Source organism: Lonchura striata, chromosome 1A (assembly GCF_050655825.1).
Source record: "Lonchura striata isolate lonStrDom1 chromosome 1A, ASM5065582v1, whole genome shotgun sequence".
Lineage (NCBI taxonomy): Eukaryota > Metazoa > Chordata > Aves > Passeriformes > Estrildidae > Lonchura > Lonchura striata.
In genome coordinates, this window is record NC_140741.1 from 2967373 (window position 1) to 2990269 (window position 22897).

Consider the following 22897-nt stretch of genomic DNA (forward strand, 5'->3'; position numbering starts at 1 on the left):
AGAGTGACAGGACACAAACACACTGTAAACATAGTACCAGCTATGGCACTTTAGTACACTGTCTAAGGATTTTGGTTCAAACCTATGAATTTCCATGTATTTCTCCTATATTTCCAAATTGCCTCTTATATACATGGCTGATCCTGCCTGATCTGACCCCTAAGTCATGAGCCAACCATCCTCATAGCTTCACACACTGAAACAAAGAAATAAGCAGGGCTTCAGCCAAGCATGTGTGTACACACAGGCACCCAGAGGACTTTGGGTGATGCTTATGGAGGCAAAAGGCTGGAATCCCATAAAGAATGCTTCCTTTTGCATATATGCCTTGGGTTCTCTGTGCCCAAAGAGAAGACATTAAAGCAGGTTCTCATGCAAACAAAGGTGAACACCGTGGCATGGGAAGATTTTACGCGCTGTTTCCAAAAATGCTGTGTTTCATGTGAAGGTGTTCAAGACGTGCAATCGAGGAGGAAGAGGAGGGGGAAGACGAAGAAGAGGAGTGAAAGGAGAAAAAGGAGATGGAGGAGAAGGGTTTTAAAGAAGGCTGGGGTGGTTCCCCCTGTCCATTGCTCAGTACATGACCTGTCAGTTTGATGCAGCTTGGGCGGGGGCAGGGGTGGGGAGAAAGGAGGGGTGGGGGAAGAGATTTCTTGACAGAGACATTTTTAATGACCCCCAGGGAGAGGTCATCGTGGCACGGGCTGACGTGGGGTACCCGGGGACAGGCAGCCTTCCTCCTCCTCCTCCTCTTCTTCCCCCTCCTCCCTTCTTCCTCCCTGGTATCCTTGCCCTTTCCTAAAGGAAGCCCCCAAAAGCAGGATTAATAAACAAGGAGGCAGCAACTACTTTTCCCCTAGGTACGACTCGAGTGTTAGTTTTTGTCAGAAGAATTAAAGAATTAAAAAAGCTGAAGAGAATCTGAGACTCAATGGAAACAGCCTTCGGAGGGCTAGACTGTCAGCCAAAGGAACATGAGTGCTCAGCACGGGCAGGAAGGTTTATGTGTGCTGAGTACAACTCAGCATTACTTGGCTGGCATTTTTTTACAGCTTCTTTTGTCTGTTGGTTTCTTCTCCTTTTCCTTTTTAATTTTCTTTTTCCTTTCTTTTTCCATTTCCCCTTCCCTTTCCCTTTTTCTTTACAACTTCCTGCCTGCCCGTCATTAGAAGTAAGAATGTATTTCTTTGTCTCTGTCAGATCTTAGTTAATTAGCCATCACTGCAGCAGGCTCAAGGGTTTAGATTCAAAGTGAAACTCATTCTAATCAAAACTACAGCAAACTGGGGGTTTTGTTTGATTTTAACCAGAGTCAGTTATTATATCACTGATGTACATATTGCATTAGCAGCTGAGTGCTTTCAGCATCCCTCTATCAGTGTGAAATATTTAATCGGCACAAGGATCCAATCAGCACAGCAGAGGGGAAGCCAGCGTGTGCATTAATTTACTTCAACTGAAAAGCAGTAAAGCAGGTCAGAAACATATAACCTCCTCCCTTTCCCCCTCCTCCTTCGCCTCCCAAACAAATACACAGCACATCAGAAGAGTTTTGCTGGGGGGAGGGAGGGAGGGAGGGATTGAAAGCCACCCTTTATGAATCCAGATAGGACAGTCAGACAATAAATTAGTCACTCCTGCCAAAGAATGACAGACACTGCCTGAAACAGAAGAGGGGAACAATGCACAACACCACCACCTCCCCCAGACATGCCCCCCAAAATCCCTTCTCCAATTAATTAAGTTATCTAATTGTTCGGGTTTTTTTTTTAATATTTGACTATTTTAAAGCTGAATGACTACCCCTTCTGTGTATGACATTAATCAGAAGGAAAGCACATGCCAGGAAATATTGAAACAGTCTTTCTATTAAGGTGCAAACCAGCTTTTGATTTTCTAACCTGCCACATTCTCCAGGAAAGGCTTCCATTAATATTATTGGTATTAAAAATCTGGTTTAGAAGCATTCACAAGCTCTTCTACACATCAGCAATTTTATACACGGCAGTGCACAACAGCTAAACTTTTCCCCCTTCTATTTCTCACTTTTTCTCCAAAGACAGTCAAGTTCCTTGTCTCCTTGGTATCATAATGAGAATACCAACATGTCATTTTCTTTCACAAGGGATCACACACAACCTGAATGTTACACAAACAAATTTGTTCAATCCTCCAAGCAAAGCCATCGTGCAGAACTGTGACAACAGATGATGATTAAAGTTCCATCAAAAACACCCCAGCCCAGCTTGTCAGTGTGAGTGACCAAGCTCTCCTTGTGGCTTCTCTCCAGGACAGGGCAACAACAAAGAATTAATTAACAGATTTATGTAAAGACAGAATTTTCCAAGCTGGTAAATACTCCAACAATGGTAACCGTGGGCTTAGAAATATATATATTCAGTCAAGTGCAATTAGCCTTTAATTTCTGAACCCATTAAACATCTTGCTGACTGCAAAAACCAATGCATTTTAAATGGTATTGCTAGCTGGCAATCCTCTCCTCAATGCTTGGAATTAGCTGCTTAGTGACATGTAAACAGCACTTTTTAACTAACACAGTGTAGGGAGGAAGAGGATGCTATGACATGAGAAAAGTCAGATTGATATCATGGAACATTCTGGTAGTGCCTGTGCATCTTGAAGGAGAGGAGGAGGGGGAACAAGGGTTGGGTTTTTTTAATAACCTCACAAATAATCCCTCATCCTTTCTCTCTCTCAAACCATGCCAATGATCAAGGAAATGAGAACAAGGCGCTTGATTCACAGCTGACTCTTTCTTCTTGTTACATCAGATCAAGGAGGAGCAGTGTAACAGGGAGGAGGGAGCTGATTTCTGCCTAGGAAACAAATGTACGAGCTGGCATTTTGTCTCCTACTCCTATTAATTAGACCAGCTTTCTGTCAGAAACAGAGCTTTAAAAACTTGCAACAGAGTTACATGTGTGCCCACTCACACACTGCTGCATATATGCATACAGAAAATTAAATATTATGTGTGTGGGATAAACTCCTCCCAAAAAATCTTCAAGGCAAGAGTAGTTAGTTTTCCATTTTATTTGATACATGTAACTCTATTCTTTTCCTTAATCCCAAATTAAAAATAGACAATAAGCTGCTAATAGTAAGACACAGCCTGTGCTGAAGTCCCCAGTAATGACAGCCTTTAGATAGAGGGCTCTGTGTTCTGCAGCAGGTCTGCAAGGCTCTGACATGCTTTTTTTAAACCCAAACTTACCACAGAGGAAAACTTTGGCTTGATCTCACTATGAACAAAGCAGAAAGCACACAGGCATCCTCTTGGCAGGTCAGAGGAGGGCTCCGTGCTATGTAACACAGCTATGTTCTCCCATAACCCCAAAGCCAGAGTCCTGCTTTCCATCAGTTCTAATTTAAGTTTTAAGAAAACAAAAACACTCCGAGTGTAAACCATATAAACACTAATGTACTTCTAATTTAAGTTTTAAGAAAACAAAAACACTCCGAGTGTAAACCATATAAACATGAATGTACTTCTAATTTAAGTTTTAAGAAAACAAAAACACTCCGAGTGTAAACCATATGAACACTAATGTACTTCTAATTTAAGTTTTGAGAAAACAAAAACACTCCAAGTGTAAACCATATGAACACTAATGTACTTCTAATTTAAGTTTTGAGAAAACAAAGGCAGAGTGATTAAGGGCCAGGAACACGCAGCCAGCTTATGGAGACTAAGTGCTCTAGAACAAGCTGAATGTTTCCATGGTGTGAAACTCATTTGTTATAGCTATAAGATGCAGGGCAGACATTTGCATTTCTAGAGTGGCATATTGTGCTTTTTAGATAAATCATGGGATCCAGACCCTTTCTAAATGGCACCAAGCTCACATTTCTTCATAATTTCCCTCCCGCTTTTTCAATACTCTATCTCTTCTCCAAGAATGTCTTTAAAGTTTATATTCTATGTGTCTAGAACTCAGGGGCTTCCTATTTTTGCTTTAAAAAGCACTGTTTCCTATCACCAAGCACTGCAAAAAGAGATGCAACTGCATGCAATCAGAAAAACTAACAATAAATTGGAGTAATTTATTGTATCCAGTTCCAAAGCTGCTGCATCCTAATTCACATTCCCTGTGCCCCATTCCTTCCACCAGTCCTAATCCAACCCCCACCCCAACCTGATAATTATTTCTTTGATTTCTCCCTCCTTCACTCCAGCTTAAAATCAAATTTGGAAATGCACATCTTCTTTGGAGTGGCAGGAAGAACCAGCAGTACAATAAACCAAGCCAAATCCTTTCCACCCCCCCCCCCTTTTTTTTTTCCTAGATAAAATAAAATCCTCCTCAAATGAAAAAATGTAACTGTGAAAAGATACAGACTTCCCAGGGGATCAAACCATTGGTTCCTCAGAATACACAGAAAGAATATAGAAGTTAAATAGTTGCATTTTCCCCAAGGGAAGGCAGATATTCAGTGGTGAAGTAGTCCCACCAGAAATTCTGGGTAAGTTGCAAAGAAAAGAAAAAAAACCCTGCCTTCTCTCCAGAGCGGGTGTAGATATTGCCACAGCACACCTGTGAAAAATCAAAAGCCAACTTAGACAGTTTGAGAATCCCAAGGAATACCACTTGACTAGATACAGATAATTGATCAGTGGAGGATAATTGATAAGAGGAAGATACAGCATGTAATTGATAAGAGGATAATAAGATAATCACAATTTATAAGTGATAATTGATAAGAGGAGGATAAAGCATATAATATTTTTCTGTTAATGAGACTTCAGAGAATGCACAAAAAAGCTATTTAGAATGACTGAACTGTACAAATACATTAACAGATGTAGAAAATACTGTGTAAATTTAAGAAATAAGGGAATTATATGCTTTCACACCAACTTAATGGAACTGAAAACGATAAGACAATGCTTAAAGGGAAAGAAGGGTATACAGCAGTGTTGGGAAAATATTAAAGAGATAAAAGAGCTGTTAATGAAGGACTGTGTAGATCTTTGAAACTAAGACAGTACACAGCCAATATTGTGGAGACCAAAGACAGAGTAATAAGATCGTGCCAATGACAGCAAATAAAATGGAATGTAGAAGAGAAAACGAGATAGAACAGACTGGGATCACTTCAAAACAACAGGAGAGGAACATAATGGCTAAGGAGAAGGCAATGACACACTACATTGCCATTGCCTTAACACATCATGATGGAGATGCTTATTTAAAGCATATATAAAATTGAAATTACCTGCAAAATTTAGTCCCTAGTCTTTCAGTTGTGTCTGAGCTAATTTCTAAACTACTCCCATGAACAGTAATAGCAGAAAGAAAGACATTTGTATGTTGAGTTTTTTGCTTTTGTAGTGGTAAGAACTTGGATACTTTAGCCATGAGAACTCTACAGGGAGCTGCAGAATGGCACTGATCTGTGAGTATACTCAGAAACAATTCAAGGACACAAAAAAAGATGAGAAGTGATCGAGAGAAGCTTCAGCAAAGTTTCCCCCTAACTTTTTTACATTTTAGAATTAAACAGAACATTTCCTATTGTTGCCCTGATTCTTAAGATTTTCTAAAGCCTTCTGAGTTTACATTCTGTTAGAAAACTTTCTCACACAATTTTTTATAAACAACCTATTGCTTTGCATTCCTTCATAGGGGTGGGGAAGCTTGATGTACTGGTAGTTTGTCCAATGTCTTTGGAGAGGTGGCACCTTCACTCTCCAATCCACTGTCACCTTTGGAAAAGTATAAAAGTTGGAGTCAGATAATAAACCTTCTTCTTTACCTTGCAAATAGCAAGTGACTCATGTTATGCTTTCACATGCCCTATAGCAACATCCTATTTAGTGCAAAACATGACAAGCACTTAAATACCAACCTCTATCAGTCAACCAGATCCTTTGCCCGGAGCATTTATCCCAGATGACAACTTTTCTCCTGACAAAAGTAATTTTGCAAAGATGCTGAGCACAAAAAAAATGACAAAGTGGTCAGAAAGAACTGATGCTCTAGCTTTCCAGTTTTGTAATACACCCAATATTTTTTACATTCCCATTTAAGTTAACCTTTTCTTCTGCAAGAGTGGAGCACCCTTCAGAGCACAAGGCAAGGATTAAGTGGCAGGTTTGTGCAGCAGCCCCCAATGATTTGAGTCCAAATGCAGGACAAATCATAAGTAAGAATGAAAAAGAAGGTCCTTGTTCAAGTTCCAAAATAATCTGTTGTGTAACTCCCAATTTGGAATAAAATTGGGCTGCAATTGTGTGAACTGTAATAACACAATTTAGAAAAAGAATGGGACAAATAAGAGGCAATATCAAGTTTGCTCATTCCAGTGGATTCCAGCTGAGCAGGAGGTGTCAACAACACTCAGTGTAGAAACACACCTTCTCTATAGACATTGTGATTACAGCCAGCCCCATAGCATTTCACTCCTGCATTTCTCTGCTTTTTTTTTTTTTTTTTTCATAAAGGATTGAAGCCTTTACAAGTAATTGTGGAAAAATAAAGTTTAGTAATGATGGCCTTCTCCAGGAGGTGAGGGAAACAGATCATGTGTTACAGAACATAGCATGAATTCCAGGTTTTTCCAAGGGAAACCATCTCCTGGTCCCTTACTCCTCCTGCTGTGATACACCAGCTAACGTGGCTGCACCAGCATTCAGACAGCTGTGCAATAAACCAGCAGCTCTGGTAATTAAAGCCAACCTGTCAAAGGAAAAGAAAAAAAAACCCTAGCTTTTAATACAGATGAATTTCCCACTTCAAATCCCACCCTTGCTGCAAAAATAACGGGCCCAAGTGGTAGAAGGAAGCACTGGGGAGGAAGAGGGAAAGAGGAGGAGAAAACCATCACAGGAGAGTTCTGGCATGGTGTTGGGGCAGCAATGGGCACAGGCTTGGCAATTCCACAAGCAATGGGGAGGAAAGTTGGAAACAGAAAAGGAGGGATTAAAGAATAAAGGCAAGAACAAGTGCAAGAGCCTATGAGGACAGTGCCCTTTGGCCAAAGGAAATAAGTATAGAGCCTCTGTGCCTTTCACTGCTAGGCCAGGAAGTTTAGTGACAATACTTCCAGTAGTAACCAACACTCGGCTTTTCCAGTTGTGTGTTGAGCAGCCTGTGTGGAAACTGCCAATGATAATATGCAGACTCAGCAAAGAGGCTAAAGGCTGCATGGACACAATGAATAAATTACCCTCTCAACCCTCAGAAGATTATAGTTCTCTGTCAAGTCATTTAGATCTAAAATCTGACCTGCCTTAAAGCATTTTTAGCTTGTCAGGGAATATATTCTGTCATTTCAAGGAAAATAAATTCCTTTATTACAAACATTATTATATTTTTATACTTAATAATTCTATTTAAAATCTCTTTTGACAAAAATCCTTCATCAAAAGAGCTTATGCACTAAAAGTTTGTATCTCAGCTAAATAGGCACTAACATCCCCACATAGGCACATCCACCTAGCAGACACTACTCCCAGTCTTTTGCTGACATGATGAATAAGAAATCAGTCACAGGAATAGGAGTCATCAAAAAAGCAACTCAACAGAAATTATTAAAAAATAAATCAGTCAAATGCAGAAGGATAGATGAGGCAAGGGAGAAACAGGATCTCAAGAGAAAGGCATTTGAAATTTCATGTTTCTTGACATCATTTTTTACAAAAACCAAAAGCAGGTTGGGCTGGAATGCAGTGCTGTGGTAAAGGCAGATGCATTCAGATTTCTTAACTAAAAGTTTCAGGAAGAAGCAACTACAGCATCAGAGATGCTTTCTTAATGTGAAGGTGGACAAACAGGCAAGAGACAAAGAGTGCTGAATTCAGAAGCAGCTGAGTCTATAAATGGGCTAAGCAATCTGTAAATGGAAACTTTTCCAAGCAGGAACAAAAGTAAAGCTCCTAAGGATCCTAGCAGTGATCATGACTGTGTCTCCTGCTACTCCATCCATTAACATCCATCAGAGCTGTCAGTGCCATCCATTAACATCATTGCATTCCAGGGCTTATTAGCATTTCCACCCCACAGCACGATACAACTTTATTAGTTGATTGGTTGTCTGGGGATGGTGTGAATGAACAGGAGACGGTACATATGTTGAAACAGGGCACAAATGTTCTCAGCTGAGAGATTTTTATTGTTTTTTTTTGATGTGCACCAAGACATGTGACCAATTTCCTAAGAGAGCTTGCTGGTTACCATACAGTCTGTGAGTATAACAGGATTTGCAGTGCCACTATGCATAAGCTGCAGAAAACAGGGCAAGTCCAGTCTGGAGTGACTGGAATATGGAGGGGGAGGAATCACAGGCTTTTGATGCTGACCTGTGTGGCTACAGAGCAGGCAGTGCAGTCCTTGTGCTGCTCCAAGAGCAACTCTGTGTCTGAGGAAAACAAACTCAACCCAACTGCTTCAGACTGGCAGATATACATGTCCAGATGAGCCTTGCTCTGGCTAAAGGGCAGTGAGGTGCCTACTCTCAGGAGCAGTCCATTTAAGTAGAGACATCACCCTCCAGTTGTTCAGGACCCAGACAGACACAGTCAGGATGGACATAACTTGCCATTTGACAAAATATCCTGCCATCCCTAAACAGGATGTGCTGCCACCCTGCACCTGCAGCAACATCCTCCCCGTGCAGCCAGGCTGCTGACTAGCCAGCATTCCCCAGATGTGCCCAAAGCAGGCACACATTGCCTCACCTTCCCCCTTTCCAAGACTACCAGTTAGCTGCTCTGTGGCAAGCACATTTCTGTCCCTCTCAGGATTTTTCACAGAGGTGCACAGAGAGAAATGAAAGAGAAAACAATTTCTATTTCTGCTCCTTGTTTTTCCCATGTGGAATGTGTTTGGAGAATTGGTTACCTGGGGTGATTGCTTGGTTGGATTCTGGTGAGGATTGTTTGAGCCTGATGGCCAATCCAACCCACCTGGGGCTGGGCTCTCAGAGAGGGTCACGAGTTGAGTTAGTGTCAGAGAAAGTAGTATGTAGTTTTAGTATCCTCCTTTTATATAGTATCTTAATGTATTTTAGCATAGTTATAATAAAGAAATAATTCAGCCTTCTGAACTGAGTCAGACATTGTCATTTCTTCCCATTGGGTTCACCTGCATTTACAATACTGCTCCTGCTTTTAAATTAAAAACAGCTCCTAGTTTATGCTCTCCTTGGCACACTGACAACATGCACAGTCTTTTTGGCACAGCCTTGCATAGAAATCCTCCTGCCTTGGAAAGTTCTGCCTTTCTTTGAGAGCCTGCAATGAAACATAAGAGCAGTTTTGGCTAGGAAGGAGGCTGATACTGTTAAGATTGATTAAGCTTGGATGTGACATTATCAACAAGGATATTTACAACTATGCAGGAGACAAAGTTAAATGACCTGGACAAACTCATTGCCCTGGCAAAGAGCCCAGGAACAAGCAAAAGTTGACTCATGGCAGTAGAAAGTGGCCGTCACATCATCGTTACTAAACTATAATCAGACATCTCAGTTTTTCAAAAATCACTCGTGATTCTTTTTAAGGGCCGGAAAAAGGAATGAAAATTTCCTACAGTCTTATACAGAAGTACTTTTTAATTGACTTTAAACCATTTTTATGTTGAAGTAAAAAAGAAAGTTCTCACAGTGCCTGGCTTTTTTCAACTGGCCAGTAACTGAAAGGACAGGAGCTGATAATATCACTCATTGATAGGACAGTAAAGGAAAAAAAAAGGTGATTTTTAGAACAATCACTCTACATTGTGTTATATTAACATATCAAAAGGTATGTGTCAGCTCAGACAGAAGCAACCATGAAAAATACATTTTTTATGAAAAAGACAAGCCCTTTAAGGGCAATTACAAACTTTCCAGCAGGAAAAGGGATTCATTTAACCACTGACTGCCACTATGCATGACTTCCAATAACAGAATGCTACAAGAGCATCTGTATTTTTCTTGTTCTTTTGCTATGTTTCTTCACACACAGGCAAGAACAAAAGAGGGCTACACATTTTCACTAGCACCTTGAGGATTTGCTGGCCCTGAAAAACAGTTACATTTACCTTGGAGACTGGCCCAAGCATTCCAAACCTGATTCCATTTTTCTGTGGACAGGCTCCTCTAATAAAACATTTGCAGTGACTGCTAGAGGAAGCCTGTCACATCTGTAGGGCTGTTCCATCAGTGCTTCAAGGCACAGATGTGAATTAAGTTGCAGCCCAAAGCTGCTTAGCCAGACATGCACAGTAATTCAGGTCTACCAGAAAAATCTGTGCAGGGATACACCAAAATTCCATTGGACAGCCACTGGTTTCCATCTCATGGGCTGCGATATCCTGCTGGTTATCACAGAATGGTCAGGACATGACTGTCTGCAGAGCTAAATGTTTTAAGGTAACTTCAGGATTATGTGACTACCAGATCCCATTGCACCATTCAGAAAACCTAATTCAGGAATACTTGAAGTATTCAGCATGAGCATGAAGTTTATAATTTCTTCCTGGAAGCCACTCTGAAACCAAAGTGAAATCTCAATTTAGGTATCTCAAGTAATAGCACCTACTATTTTACTAAGTTTATGGCTTTCAATCTTGCAAATCCTCATCTTATTTCCAGCTTTAGCTTCCGGCCACTTACACCTTTCTCCCAGCTACCTGCTAACTCAGATGTTCCTTTCCTGAAAGACAGGGACAATGATTCTGGTTTTCTCAACACCCACAGCAGGCACCAAGTTTGGGGTAGAATATAAGCCTGTTTTTTGACTTGAATTGCTCAGGAGTTTCACCTGCAGCTGTAACCACACTTGCAAAAATTCTGGCCTCTGACATGGCTAGAATTTTTGATGAGCACCTTGCTGTTCTGGGATTTTTCTATTTTAATCAGATTTAGGGAGCCAAAGTGGGCTGAGTGTGCAGGAGCATGTGTCATTCACATGCAATGAAGTGTGCAATCCAGCCTTTCACCTTCCCAGCTCCAAGCCATTTGCATTCTGGTAACATCTCACTTGAAGTCCCCAAATACCCCCAGCCCAACAAAGAACAAATACCAGCTTCTCTGAAGTTACAGCAGAGAGAAAATGGCAGCTAAAAAAATGCGTAAGGGCAACTTCAAAGTTGTTGAGTTTGGTGCTTGGGCTTTGAAAAACCTGTCATTTGAGAGGAAGGGTGGGAGGCTGCTTTTTCCCCCTCCTTTTCATTAAACAGCTTTTCAGAACTTGGGAGAGCTACAGCTCTCATTATGCATTCCTCCTTCTGGAGATAAATACTTGTGTGAGTTGTCACATTAGTCAGTAGATAGATGACAAAAACAAATTACAGCCTGGCACGGAGCCATGCATTGTGTGTGCATGTGTTACAACAGAGTATCTGCTGCTGCCAAGGTGCTTGAGTCTCCACGTCAGATCTCCAGAGGGATGGGAACCAAAAATTTGTCTTTCCAAATTCACAGAATTTGTCCCCTCTTCCTCTCTCATAGTAAATGTTTCCATCAGTTTTGGTGTCAGTTATGATGCCCAAATCAAATTATTTCTCAAAAAATAGCAAGATTTAAAAAACATGCCCATTGTCCAACCCTCACTGTGAACAATTAGTTTCTTCAGTCTGAGAGATCAGCATTCTGGATTATTACCTGACTGGTCCTCTGCAGAAAAGATGAGCTCCACTGCACTCCTGCTCCCATGCTTGTGTGAAAATATGAGCCAAGGGAGTTATTCAACAAATAATCAAAATTCTGCCCTAACCTGGATAAACAGATCATTGTTTTTGAGAACCTAGGGCAAGGAGACTAAGCTGCACGATCAGATTTTAACACTTAAAAACCAATCAAACCCAAAAAGCTTTTTACCATTTACATTCAGAATACTGACAAAAGTAATGTATTCAAATGCTGTATCCTCAACTAATCATAGATACAACTTAAAAATATGGGACTTTATAAAAGCAATAAATTGTGGGAGTTTGTCTCCTTTAATAATTGTGTAGGAGCAGTGTGGTCAAACTTCCAGAAATAATCACTAGAAATTAAATTATTTGTACAAATTAAAGTGAAGAATTTATGCAATCACGTGCTACAGCTAGGGCTTTAAAAATAAAGTCCAGCATTGTATGACACACAATATTCCAGCTAGGGTTGGCCTCCATTTATATGCTATAGACTCAAACTGGGCAATGAAAATAAATTTTCCAGCACTGTTTTCCCTTATGCTGCTGTTCAAAGCTCACATTTCAGTCCTTACTCATTCTTGGTGAGTCACAAGCTTTTCAATATTTTAACATTTGGGTATCAAACCAGGCCAGAATTTCAATCAGTGTAAGCAGTGACAAGGCAGCAATGTTCCTCTGAATCATCACTACCACTCCCAGGCTTGAGAACTCTGCACAAGGGCTAAGGACTGGGAATAAATGTGAATATTCAGGTGAACTAAGCACGCTGAAGCCAATTTTGCATCTCCTAAGGATCAATACTCATACACTAATCAGGATTTTAGAGACTGTCTTGGCAATGGTTGGCAGCTTATGCCAAGGACGCCGTGTTCTGGGTTCACACTGTTGGCATCTGAAATGCCAAAAGTGCTTTTGTGACTGGGCCCAAGTTTTCCTCTAGTGATTAATACAAGCAATTAGGTGTTAGTGCTGCTATAAAATACTTAGATTATTGGAGTGGGCTGCACATCACTCAAGTGACACTCACACCAGCTTTTAGGTGCTCCCAAACCCAACAGACAATGAAGTCATATGGAACAGAAAGCATAAAGTACTTTTGGAATTTGTGGCAGTAAAGCCTTACAGTGTGAAAATGCAGTAAGGGAAATTCAATATAATTCTGGCGCAAATCAATAGAGTCTAACTGCAGGGAGAATTTGAATATTATTACACAGTTAATCCATGGCTAAATTTGTCTTAGTGAATTGTTAATGTTCTTTCTAAAACAAGCAGGCCAGGTAATTTTGCTAATTTTTTACCTTGGCAAGCTCCTTTCATTGCCTCTCCAAATCTCTCTGGAAAAAGACACACCATGGCTAGCTTTTAAATCTACAAAACTAAAACCCCCTGCAGTAGGCAAGAGGAACAGCAGAAAATTACACTTCACAAGAGTATAGTACAGCCTGCCAAGAGGAAAAATATTTAAATTTGTCAATGCTAGTTTTGCATGCTTTAATTGGGCCTCTCTGTAACTAAATAAAGCTTTAGGTATTCTTTGAGTTGACCTTGGATTTCTGGGTTTTATTTGTCTTGTTTTCTAAAAGCAATGTTGTGACTTCAAGGTTACTTACACATGCTTTCAAGATTTAAACCACTTTACTATTCCCATCTGTAAAGAAATAACAGAGGGAGAAAACTCACACTTCAAAATTTTGCATAAAACAGTGAATATATCCAAATTCAATAATAATACTAATACTAATAATACTAATACTACTACTACTAATAATAATAATGTATACTGGTGTCCTTCCTGTCCCTAATCCCATCTCTTTCCTCTGCCTGTAGGATCTAACATTGTCGCAGGTGTATAATAGAACATATTCCAGCTCATACAAACAAAAGGAGCACAAAGAACACAAAGAAAAAATATGCAGAAGTTTTGAATCATTATTCACAAATAACACTAACAAATCACCTTCCAAATGAGCTTGATTTTCACTGGCACTTTGCTTACCTATTATGCCAGGTGGATTTTTGGGTTTTTGTCCTCCAGTTGTTACCGGGGAGTCGCATGGACACCGCTGTTCAACATTGACACCGCACTGTCTTCCCCTGTTACATTCCTCTTCCTTTTCTCTTTCCCCACTTCACTCCCTCTTTGTTCTGCCTGTGCCAAGGGCCCAGGCACACAAACCCCAGTGGGATGTGCCTGAAGGCAATAAGGATGGCAATAAAGCAGCAGGGCTCTGTGTAGTAAAGGCTGTTGCAAAGTCTATTGCTTACCCAGGTGCCACTTGGATTGGCTCAGGGAATTCCTCTCTCATCTTTAGAAATCTCACTCAAGACTGAGCCTTGTGGCTCTCAGGAAGCTCCCAAAAATCACCCGTGGCAGCTTGGGATTGAAAATTGATGGAATTTGCTTTGATAAAGAAAAGAGGCTTGAACTGCATTGTAACAGCCTTTTAATAGGGTTTGAAGATCTCTTTGATCATTTACAGAGGGGTGTAAAGCAGCCCTTTGTATAAAAGAGAAATCTTTTCTAAGTGCCCAGTTTTAACTAACAATGCCTGCATTAACCACTGCATGCCCTTAAAACCTTAATTCCAAGCCAAAGAGCTTTTCCTGTTTGTGCAGTCCTCAGATTTTCCCATGCAACAGTGAATATCAGGATAATAAATTTGAGCATAGCAATAATATGACTTCCTCAGACCTTCTGAGCCTTTTGTTACCTCTCCCAGACCCCTCAGGTCATGCTGAAAGCCATGGATCTAGTTATATCCTTTTCCATGGAGAAGTGGAAGAACTGGTCACCATAAAGCACCAGTAAGAAACTGAGTCTTAGTAATGCCCATTTCTTCCTGGAATCCCAAAGAATTCTTGAACCACGAATCAATTGTACCACACCTCTTCTTTTATAAAGTACCCAGATATTACTATGATTGTTACTTATGTAGATGACACAGAACTAGGATTGGGAATATCAACAGAGACAAAATGTGTAGCCATACATGTGTTTTCCAACCTAGCAGAAAAAGTTGGTGTCAGAGGCAGGAACTGAGTCAAGACTACTGAGAAGTTATTTTATATGAAATATACTACACAAAATAGAGCTAGAAAACCCATATCCAGTGGAAAACATTGATCTAAGGATACTTTTGCAAGACTGTTTCACTCACATACTCTGATTTGGTTCAAGTGAAGTGAATGGCTGGAGCTGTGTCAGGGGAGGTTTCATCTGGATATCAAGAAAGATTCTTTCCCCAGAGGGTGCTGGGGTGCTGAACAGGCTCTGCAGAATGGGCACAGCCCCCAGTCTGCCAGAGCTCCAGGAGCATTTGGACAAAGCTCTCAGACAGAGGTAGGGTTGTTGGGGTGTCCTGGGCTGGGGATGCTTCCAGCTCAGGATATTCTGTGATTCTATACTTTTAATAAATCTCAGGTGGGATAAATTCTGCCAATGTGTCTGAACTAAGGCAAAGGATCAGAAGAATTAAACTGAAATTCACTCCAACTTCTTTTCTAGACACTTTACAGTTATTTACATATTGTCCTGAAAGGATCTTTAAATATCTGTGCTTTCCCTGCCTAAAGTCAGGAAGGCCAATGAGTGAAAGCTGATTTTTCAACTGTTATGCCAAATCAGAAATTATTTTGGACTCTAGTTGGAGAAACAAGCATGTGAATTACAGCAGTCCCATTCTTGTTCACATGCATAACAACACAGCTCCCATTAACATCACTTGAAAGACAAATGAGCTTGGAAAAGGAGTGTTTTCTTCAGCCAAAATAAGATCATGTACATCTACCACCCATAATAGCTGTAAGCAAAACGACACCAGTGGAAGATCTTTTACATTGTATGTTCAAAATACAACTGAAATAATACCTGTACAGCTATTTAAAAAAAATATTTAATATGATTTTAAAGGTGTTTTTCCTATTTACTCCTTGCTGCCTAGAAAGTGTAGCCACATTGCTCTGTCTTTGAGAGGCTCCATGGCTACATTCACTTCTTCATGCTTGATTCCCACTGTCAGACTTTCAAAACTTAGCCGTGTTAATTTCTGCTAATTAAATGGGAATATTTACTAAAAGCTGAGCTAGCAGCTCTAAAAGCTGTGTGCTGAGGAGGAGAGGCTTGTTGGCAGCTGGCACTTTTATTATGAGGCATTCAAAAAGCCTGACAGATAATGCACTTCCCTAGGACACTGTGAACTACATGCCTTCAGAAGAAATTGTAGTAGCTAGTGAGGTTTGGGGTTGCTTGTACATTATATTCTCTGCTTTCCAGGGAGATGGATGCAGCATTTGATATATCCTCTTTGTGCCATATGAATTCAGACGGTGGCTGGCAGGGTGGTTTTAGAAGGAAGATTTATCTCAAAGTATGTTTCCATGTTTACACATTCAGCATCATTTTTCATATCCACCTTTAACCATTATTCCTCTTTGGCAGTATTAGTCGGGTTCTTAATTATATGAAATTTTTCATTGTAATGAAAGGAAACATAAAGATCCTTGTGAACACACTCACATTTATAACTTATTTACAATGTGTTTTCAGAGTTCCAATAATTCATGATGCTAACAGTGGAAGACTCATACACTAGCTGTAGTATTAATCCTTTGAAAAATTATGAGCCAAACTAGGAATTTTATTAGTCAGCTTTTCATGTTAGATGAGCTCTGCTGGGATTTCACTATATCAATGTTAACTTCCTGTTCTGATAATTTTTCTAACTAGCCTAAGATATTATTGTATTAGATGATGGTTTACTCATTCTATTAAGCCTTGACATGAAATGCATTTAATGCTAAATTAATTCTTTCTTAAAGAGACTTCCCTTTCCTTCTGATAGAGAAAGAAACCCTGTTCCAATTAAGAGACAAAACATCTGAAGGAGAATATATGTATTAATTGTCTATCCTTTTAATGAAAAGAACACTTTACTTTTTCAATATGATGACAAGCTGCTTTTGAGGGAAAACTCACAACAGAGTCTATGGATCTGTAAGTTTTCCTGCCAAAGAGCATAATATTGCAAGAAAGTCTAAGTGCCTCTCTTGGGTTTTGTTTCTAATGTAAAAAGGATCAGTTATGCTGTTAGCAAGGCCATGAGAAGTCAGAAGTCAAATTCTTAACTTCCTGGGAAAGCCCAGCAGGTCCATATTTGCACTGGACTCAAGACTTGTTCAATATCACAATAAACTATGGTCCTGGCATGCAGAAAGTGGGGTGCAGCTCAGCTGTGGTATCAGTGATAGGCAGGATTCTGCACACATTCTCAAAGACAAGGGCTTCAGCAAACATGGATTGAATGAAAACACTATTTCCAATCACACCACTCTCTTTTAAATGAAAAAACTCCTGACTGCCACTGAGAACTTGCCTAGGTCTGAATGACTGGATTCATATATGCTGATCATACTATTGCAGCCAGGTCCACTTGTCCTGTGACTAAAAACAATGAAAATTAATTTCTGCAATGAAATCAGTAAAAATCACAGTTACTTGTAAACTGTTTTCCTAAGTGACAGAAATAAGTGGCTACTTCAATTGCATTAATTGCATCACTTTCATGAGAAAAGTATTACTGGCTTCTCGTTTCAGACTATTGGCATGTAGATTCACATTTCTTCTTATCAAATAAAATATGGGTCAGTAGCTTTTTTAATCTTAAAAAACCAGAGAATTCTATGAAATCTGGCAAGGTATTCATCTTCCTATGAAATTAAGGTTTGGAAAGGAGGCTTTCATATCTTGCTGTATAACTTCTACTTTTGAGTAATGGCTACCCAACAATAGAAATCTGACCCTGCTCTTCATTGGTTGATTATGTAAAACATAGCTGCCAGACTGCTTGTATAGTGAGATTTCATTTGAACACTGAATTTCTGAGGACCTAAAGACTCAGAACATATTTTGGCATGAACGCCTCAAAATCAAGCACAAGAAACAAAGATCCTTGTACTTGTTCTTTGTATGCTCAGATGGGATGGACACACCTGTAGCCATGACAAAGTAAAGGTATAAGATCTCATTTGTACAAAGTCAGACATACTATCAGGGAACAGAATTGCAGTCTCAGCATTTAAGGATAATCAGAGCAGCCCCTTGCTACTGCCCTCAACTTGAATAAATCAGTACAACTCCACTGATACACTAATTTACAGCTGTCAGTGCCCTGTTTATTCTCTTTTGATCAATTATGTCACAGAAACTTGTCACCTATAATTCTTGCCTCTGATCCTGGTTTATCCTCACAACCATGAACATTTGATAATGCATGCTGACCAGATCAACAGATACTTAATTTATGATGAATGTTAATCTGCTCTACACACAGAAATGACACCTATTTAACTAAATTGGTTTCTAATTCAATTTTGTTAAATTAGAGCAGCTTCCAAGCAAGAACACATAGATTGGCCTAAGAAGAGCTAATATCATGTTAGCTTCATTCAGTTTAAAGAATGCCTGCAACAGGATTGCAATGAATTTATTAAATTGATTTAGAAGCCAATTTATTTCAATCAGTACTATTTGTGTGTAGGCCACGCTACAGAGACAAGTGCAAACTGCAACATTAACTGTTGGTATTACTGCTCCCAGAAAGTAAAGAAATAATTAGTTTGAATAAAGTTTTCATTTGTTAATGAACAGCACACATGCAGCAATAAAGCTAACAAACAGTGTTTTGTTTACATTATAGTTTTCCCCAGGCAGCTGTTATGCCATTAGTGATGAAATGTCATTGTTACATTACATTCTTAGTGTGAAAATGTTAAAATAGAAATATATTTAAACATCCTGGGGATATGTGATTATTGCTAATTTTTACTCTATTGCAACATGGAGGAAAGGCCTTAATTTCCCATTTGCAACCTTTTCCCCCCCTTTCCTTCATTTTAGGTTTTTAGGTGCCTGAAGAATTTATTGCTTACTTATGTCAATAGACATGCTAAGAAATTAGTCCTTTATTTTCAGTATAAAATCTACAGACTGGTAAATTCTGTGGTGATAAAAGATTGAGATGACTCCATTTTCATTCTAATCATCCACAACCAGCTAAAGGCATCTGAGTAGTGGCTGAAGGTGTGTGTAAACTGAGTGATATTCTAAAGTTTCCAGTGCTAATTCCCAGGAAAAAGGCAGAACTCAAGTTTCCTGACATGAATGCAGTCCCCTTAGTAAGAGTGGCTTGAGTTTGAAGAGGGGGAAAATGCTTTTTGATCTGGAGGATATCAGAAAATAGCCAGATTAAAAAGCCCTTTTCTTCTCTTTTCTTTTGGTCACTGGGATGTAATCATGATGTCATCTATGAGTAAGAAGACATTTCTGTAAAACACTGCTCCACTCTCCCCACGCCTTCAAATCATTTCTTACCAGGAAACTGGAAGCGATTGCTGAAAAACTAATTTTGTACCTCTTCCCCCATAACATACAGGAATTCACTGAACAGTGATGATCAGAGGCCACTGAAGTGTAAATGCCACTTGAATAGCCAGGACAGATGGGGCTTTTCATGGAGAGATGAGACTGGGGAGGGAGGAAGACAGGAGCTGTGAAAACACACAGTGTCTCTGGGTTCAGAGACACAAGTGGGTCTTGCTCAAGCTTCTCACCTCTCTTGTGGCAATATTTTTTGACTGCCATATTCAAGAAATGCAAACCTCTAGGACAGTTTTAGAGACAAACAGCTCTTCCCATCAGTCACAACATTCCCTCTTTCCTTTCTACTGGCCTCTCTTCTTCCTCCTCTCTGTACCTTTCCCAAGATTCCTTCCATGTGCAGCCATGAGGAAGATGAGGGGGTCAAGAAGGCATCCCCTCAACAAAGCAGCCTGGCCTTTTGCTGTGAAAGAAATGCCCAAGCAGCAAATTCCCACCTGCTGCTGGGGCTCTGCAGCAGCAGCGATACAAGCACCCGTCTGCCTCCTGCCCCTTATGCCTCCCTTCCTCTTCACCTCATTCCTTCCAGAGCTGCCCAGCTTGAGAATTCATCCTCTGGGCTGAAGAAGGATAAAATGCATGCAGGAAAGTAAAAGACAAAAAATCTCAGTGAACGATTTCCAAGAATGTATTGATGCAAAATTCTGCTCTTAATTACATTAATATTAAGGACACACTGGAGGATACTGTAAGAACAATCTGAACGCTTCAATAAATGAGCATGGCTTTCCTTTTCCCACTTCAGAGTGGTCTTTATTAACTTTTTAAACATTTTAATTGTTTCTAATGTTTCATCTAAGAAGAATCTTACAGTGGAGAAAAACTGTTGGGCTGGATTTTCCTTGAGTAATTCTCAATGGAAATTCTCATTAGACATCTGACCTTACATTTAAAGAACAGCAAGGGAAAAAAGTAGAATTAATTAGTCACATTATTTTTCCTCCAGCATATTTTAAAAATTAGCAACTGGAGCATGAAGGAGAAGGGGGCTCATGCTGCAGCCTTTTCACACAATAGCAGTAATGACTCTGGGAATGCAGACAGGGAGAGCAGCATCAGAGCCTTAAGCATAAGATGGGCATAAGCCAGGCCTGTGGAGGCTCAGATCAAGCCTCTTGCTGGGGTATCCTGAGCACTCCCTTGAGGCATTTTAAGGGGACCAGATTGAAAATGATCAGTGTTCTGTGGCACGTGGACTCAGCCTAGCAGCTGGCAGCCCCCCCAGAGCACAGGGCACTGCCCCCCACCCCGAAGACACTCGCTCCATCCTGCACAATGCTGGGGATGTGAACTGTGTCCTGTCATCTTCCTGCAAGCAACTGAGCTGAGATGCCAGCCCCGACTAGCTAACCCATGAGCAACTGCACTCCAAGTGTCTCTTCATTTGCACGTCTATCCTGAGGCATGGTTTATCATGAGAACTCTTCAGTACACACGATTTTAGCATTTTCTGCTCCTGACATTTCACCATTCTGGTAACTATCTCTCAAGCCATGACTAGGATTTTGATCTGAGCCTCATGGCTCAGTTGTTCTGTCTGCTCACTCCTAGCTCACACGTATGGAAACGCCTTCTATCCTTCAAAAAGCACCAGGTTTGAGATCTCCAACCATCATTTCAGTCTCGCTGCTATTACACAGATAGAATACAACTTCATGGCAAAAAAAAATCGCAAACAAACAACAAACCAAACACAAAAAAGTTTGCAACAGCCATCCACATCAAACAAAATACCCTGTGTGAGGATCATAAAAGAAAGATTAATCTAAAGTCATCATTTCAGAATGTCTGATTCCAGCTGTCTACTATCAAGGAAAGAAGACTGAGAAAAAACAACTGCAATCAAATATTGTAATTATCTGGTTTTCCTTCCTCTCTCTGGTGAGCCTGTATTATATTTTCTTTCTTGACACTAGCAGTTTTATTCACAATTTTGAAGAAACACGTATTTGTTGTCTGAGATCATATCTGGCCAATTATCAAAATGCAAAGAATAATTACAGAATTAAGAAAAAAATCTATTCCCTCTGAGAAACAGGAAGACGAGACAGATGATATTAATCACTGTAATTCCATTCACTCAAAAAGAATTCCATAATTTACACCAAATCAGGATGTGGCTCATGATTTTAAATTTGGATCCTGGTTATTTAATAATTTATTGCAGAGCTCCAAGATTAAAAAGCCACTCTATCCTTTTTTTTTTTCTTTTCTATTTACTGATAAGCATGTTCCCTTAAAACAACTTCAACTGTTACAGTTAAAATATTAAAACCTGCTTAGGTCTGAAGTTATTACTTCCTGCCAGGCATGTCTGAAAGGAGTTAGAATATTCATCTTCTTGAACAGGTCTCCTGGGAATATATCAGTGTTTTTCCTGAATAGCATGCTTGCTGTGGAATTTGATAATCTTGATTATCCTTTGATAATGCTTTTTCAGCATTTCACACAAAGCATCATTTTAAAGGAATGTCCAATTATATCCCAGCTTTAAAATGTTTGGAAAGGGCCAAGAGCCAGTACTACCTTTACCCCTTTATCCTGTATCTGCTAAATAACTTCTGACTGGGCTCTAATTTCCAAGCAATTGGCCCAAATTCATGGTTCCCTGGTTGCACCAGCAACCCAGAGCTGCTCTGGAAATCATAATTCTGAAATGTGTTTTCAGCTGGAAAACAACAAGTTCTTTATCTGCTGAAGCCCCTAAATGCTTAGGTCTCCTCATGGTAGGTGGGACAATAAGGTATGGGGAGGGCTGTAAAGTGATTTTTAGGAAGATCTTCAGTCTCTAAGGCAATGTTCAGAGGTAAACACCTTATCCTGCAGTCAGAGCTTAAAGAGAGAGACTTTGCTCACTGAAAAGTGGGACCCAGAGTTTTGGCTTATTTGGCTATTGATGCACTCTGAACTGAGGTTCTCTCATGTTACCAGAAATTCTCCTGCTTCTCAGCTGCACCCAAGGACTGAACTGTTTATTATATATTTCACCCCAATCCATTTATTTCAGACTAATGACAAAACTCAGCAGCCTTGCTTTATGCAAATTAACATAGTCAATGTATTTAATTGCATTCTAATTGTATTGTAAGTTCATGTTTTTAGTGGGTTTTTTTTCCATATTCACTTTTAGTCCCTTTTAGCTCATCTAATTTATTAATTTATCAGCTGTCTTGAAACACAATGCAGCCACGGTGAATTTAATTTAATGCAATTAAAGCCCCTGAATGTTTTCAGGAGGGAATATTTCTTAGATGGAGTAGATCTTCCCTCTGAGAATAGGTGAACAATTTGGAGCACTGCAATCCAGAACAGACCAGTCTTACTGATGGGTAAATTTGTTTGTCAATACTTTTCCCATACAGACACTCTCTTCTGGGCAACACAAAATTCTAAAATCTTTACTCAGTCATTGAGTAAATCTTTCACTGAACTTGTTCTTCAAATCCCTCAGTCTGTTGTTTCCTTCTCAATTTGTACTCAGATTCTCAAGAATTTCAAAGTCATTTCAGATAAATAAGGAAAGAGTGAAATTCAGCACATGCAGGAGGCCAGTGCTCAACCTGGTTTGCTATGCCAGTCCACTTCCAGCCCTCAAATTCTATCTTAAATTGAAACTGAGTGGTGGATTTGAGGCCTGTATTAGACATATGAAATAAATATCAGTAGACTAACTTAACTGAGGGACCATGATCAAATGAAACTTAAAAAAGATCATAAGCATTTACCCAGACAAAGCCACTGACTTTTGAGATCCTCATCAGTACAGCAGAACACTGTAATATCTATGAACAGAATTCAGATTATGCCACAAATAGTG

The 22897-nt window shown here is 39.8% G+C and overlaps 1 protein-coding gene and 1 long non-coding RNA gene across 3 annotated transcripts in view; one reads left to right on the forward strand and one right to left on the reverse strand.

Annotated features, from left to right (window-relative positions):
* Window positions 1-22897, reverse strand: part of PHF21B (PHD finger protein 21B) — a 160433-nt gene that overhangs the window by 55333 nt on the left and 82203 nt on the right. The gene's annotated exons all lie outside the window — the stretch shown is intronic.
* Window positions 1-22897, forward strand: part of LOC146763349 (uncharacterized) — a 53612-nt gene that overhangs the window by 5436 nt on the left and 25279 nt on the right. The window lies entirely within an intron of this gene.